We start from the raw sequence: 3,417 nt of genomic DNA, 5'->3' as shown, positions 1-3,417 counted from the left end.
GAAAACCCCGCTACAAATTTTAAGTCACTTCATAATGAAACAAACGTAAAATTTGTATAAGCAAAGAGACAGGGCATCAGAGGGAGCTATTGGAGACCTTGAAACAAGGGGAAGACGAGGCAGAAGGGAAGGAGAAAGGACATTGCAAGATGAGATGGAAGAGGATACAGACTATCTTACGGAGCTGGAATGCACTGGCAATTTTAACTGCTGTTTCCTAAGTTATATTTTTAACAGTAAAGTTTACTTCCTCTTATAGTTACCGGAATTTGTTTAAAATTACTGGATATACCAATATGAGAATTGTGCATATTTTAACACAGGGCTTTTTCTAGTTTGTAAATCTCAAAGAAGTTAGAGTCTTACGTAAATAAAGAAACGTAGACGGTTTCTTATTTTGATGTCCACCTTTTTACAAAAATAATTGTTATTTAAAACTTATCAATATTTTTAGGAAATTTTGTGTCAAAGTGCTTAGAAATGTGTAACCCACAAGCCATATTTTTTACAAATTTTTAGTTCCATTACTTTCAGATAAAAGGCAAAAAATGGATCAAATGGCTCTAAGCACTGTGGGACTTAACATCTGAGGTCATTAGTCCCCTAGAACTTCTTAAACCTAACTAACCTAAGGATATCACACACATCCATGCCCGAGGCAGAATTCGAACCTGCGACGCTAGCTGCAGTGCGGTTCCGGAGTGAAGCGCCTAGAACCGCTCAGCCACAGCGGCCGGCGATAAAAGTCACTTTTCACTTGAAATAATTTTACATTGTTTAAGACAGAAATTACCAACGTGCCCGGAGCCTCTCCAGTTTTGCAGGTGGAAGTTAGAGTCTGTCTTCCTAGATTTCGTGAAGGTGTTCGACGCTGTCACACATCGATAACTACTAGCCAAGACCATCGTCACAGATGTTGGAAGGTGGACTGACTGACAAGCAACGAAAGGCGCCAATCAATCCACCTTTTATATAATTTTGAGGTTTTATGATTTCGTGGTCTGAAAAAGTGTGTAGAGCAGATTTTGTAAACTAGCATTTTTTCATAGTTTTACGTGGCACTAAGAAAGGTCATCCTGGAAACCATAGTTGAGCGTGTTTCAATGTTGGTGTAAGTACGATGCATGCGACTGGGCGAATTTAGTTACAAATTCATGGTCTGACTTCTAAGCAGAAGCTTGAGAAAGGCGGCTGGATTTAATCTTGGAAGCCGCAGCGTGGCGCCGCTCAGTCATGGCAGTTTTCTGCGAGGCTTTTTGAACGTGCTGCATCGTGGTTGGTTCCTCCAGACGGGGGTCGGAAAAAAATACCGGTTAAAACCGATACCTGCGTTTTAGTTCTGAATAACGGGTACTTCTAGATATCTTTTCAGACTCCGTTAAAACAGCTCTTTTTTCATATTTTACTAATAACTACGTAAAATATCTGGTTTATCAATTTTCCATAACACCACTGCTAAATTGTTTTCTTTCAATAAAGCTGAGATGCCCCACTTAACCCGCAGGACAGGATAGGTTATTTAAATTGTGGAAAGGGGCCAAAATAAGGAGCTGTCAGTTACACTCGAACATACAACTTTATTATTTGATCAAACATTACAAGAGCCCGAAATTTTTTTTTAAACACACAGCTTTAATCTTTGGGACTTAATTACTGGCTGAAAGCCACTTTAATTTAAAAACGGCTGAAGGCCAATAACTAAAAACGCAAGCATAATCAGAAATTAAAAAGGCAAGCCTGATCTTACAAGAGTTCATTTAGGCTGAAGGCCCAAAGAATCTGAGATTTTCAGAGCAAACAATTTGAATTCAAAATCGGCTGAAAGCCCAACACTTAAGGCTAAACAACATTAAAGTAAAAACAGTTGTTAATTACGCAAAACTCAACTAAAACAGAAATTTAATGGGCAAAACCTGATCTTAAACAGGTACTTTAGTTAGCCTGAAGGCCCAAAGAATCAGACACTTCAAGAGAAAACAAGTTAAATTAAAATGGGCTGAAGGCACAACACTTAAATTCAACAACATTAAAACCTTTAAAATGCCAAACGTCTTACGTGAAACAGTTCTTTAAAGTAGGCTCCAAGGGCGCTCAGATGTTCGAGGGTCGGCCTGGAATTCAAACACTAACGCTCGCTTAGGTGAGACAGGCAGTCGGACCAACCATTCACGATCCGACGACAACCCAACCGCGTGACAGTCAGCAGACCCACCTACAAGATAACTTCCTCTTCACACGACCAGGGCACAACAGGGAGTTTAACGGAACAACGTAGAAGATATTGGCGTCCACAACCGATCGTACATGGAGCTGTCAAACTACACACAGTGCTGGACAGCAACAACACGATGAGGAAAATACACTGCCTCAAATTTACGTCAACGGTCAGGGCGGCTAACCGGAACGTTAACGGGCACAAGGCAGAAGATTCCACTGGTGCACTTCAATTCAAATAACCAAATACAGTGAAACTCCACCGGAGGGAGGCTAGAATTTTCCAACTTCAAAACCACGGCGTTGCTTGCGGGCATATCCCAACAGCCGGCAACGAACTCCAAACGACACAATCTGAACAGTCTTGAGTTGCTGGTAGATTAAATCGAAACTCAACTTTCGTGTCTAGGGTCAATGAGCCACGGACCTCTTAGTAATGGGAACAGCCTCACACACGCCGACACCGCATAGAGGCCGCCAGCAGTCCTGGCCAAACCACGTCCCGTAGAGAATTCCTCGTCGCTCCACGCCAACAGACCGACTGGTCGCACACCATCCAGCCGGAAACTATAAGCGCCAGGTGAAAGGTAGTCCAAGGTGCGAATATCGGTACACACCGCTGCTGCCACGTACGGAAGGAGAGGATAACAGCATAATCGCGAAAACCGCGGGAGACTAAACACAGAACCGCAACGAAGGTTTAACCCAGTGCATAGCATGAGTCAGCCATGGCTCAAAAGCATTATTTAAAAAGCGAATAATGTTTGTTTGTAAAATTTACATTGCTTTGAAATACTGGGTTATTATGGGAAACGGGAAAGTTTACAGTGCTGTTTTAGTAAGAAAGCCGACTGTTGGAAACAAACAAGGATATGACTTTAGAATCGGTACAGAGCACCTGTGACACGTGCTATTTTGCTGCGTGGCGTGACCTCCCAGACGGTGCACCTGCTCTATACGGTAGTTTCTCGCGGTCGCCGGTTGTGTCGTAGAATGGCATCATCCCTAGTTTGTTAGTGTTTTACGAAGTGTGGTAGCAATGAAGTACAATGCGCCATTTGCTTTAACAGATTAAAAATGGCAGAAGGCACAACAAATTTGTCGGCATCAAGTAAAGATAAACCATTCGCAGTATTCCTGGGAAGAGAAGGTCAATTTTTTTTATGTACGAGACGCTTTCAATAAGTAATTTAACACATTTTT

This window comes from Schistocerca americana, chromosome 9 (assembly GCF_021461395.2).
Source record: "Schistocerca americana isolate TAMUIC-IGC-003095 chromosome 9, iqSchAmer2.1, whole genome shotgun sequence".
NCBI classification, from domain to species: domain Eukaryota; kingdom Metazoa; phylum Arthropoda; class Insecta; order Orthoptera; family Acrididae; genus Schistocerca; species Schistocerca americana.
This window is presented reverse-complemented; position numbering follows the sequence as displayed.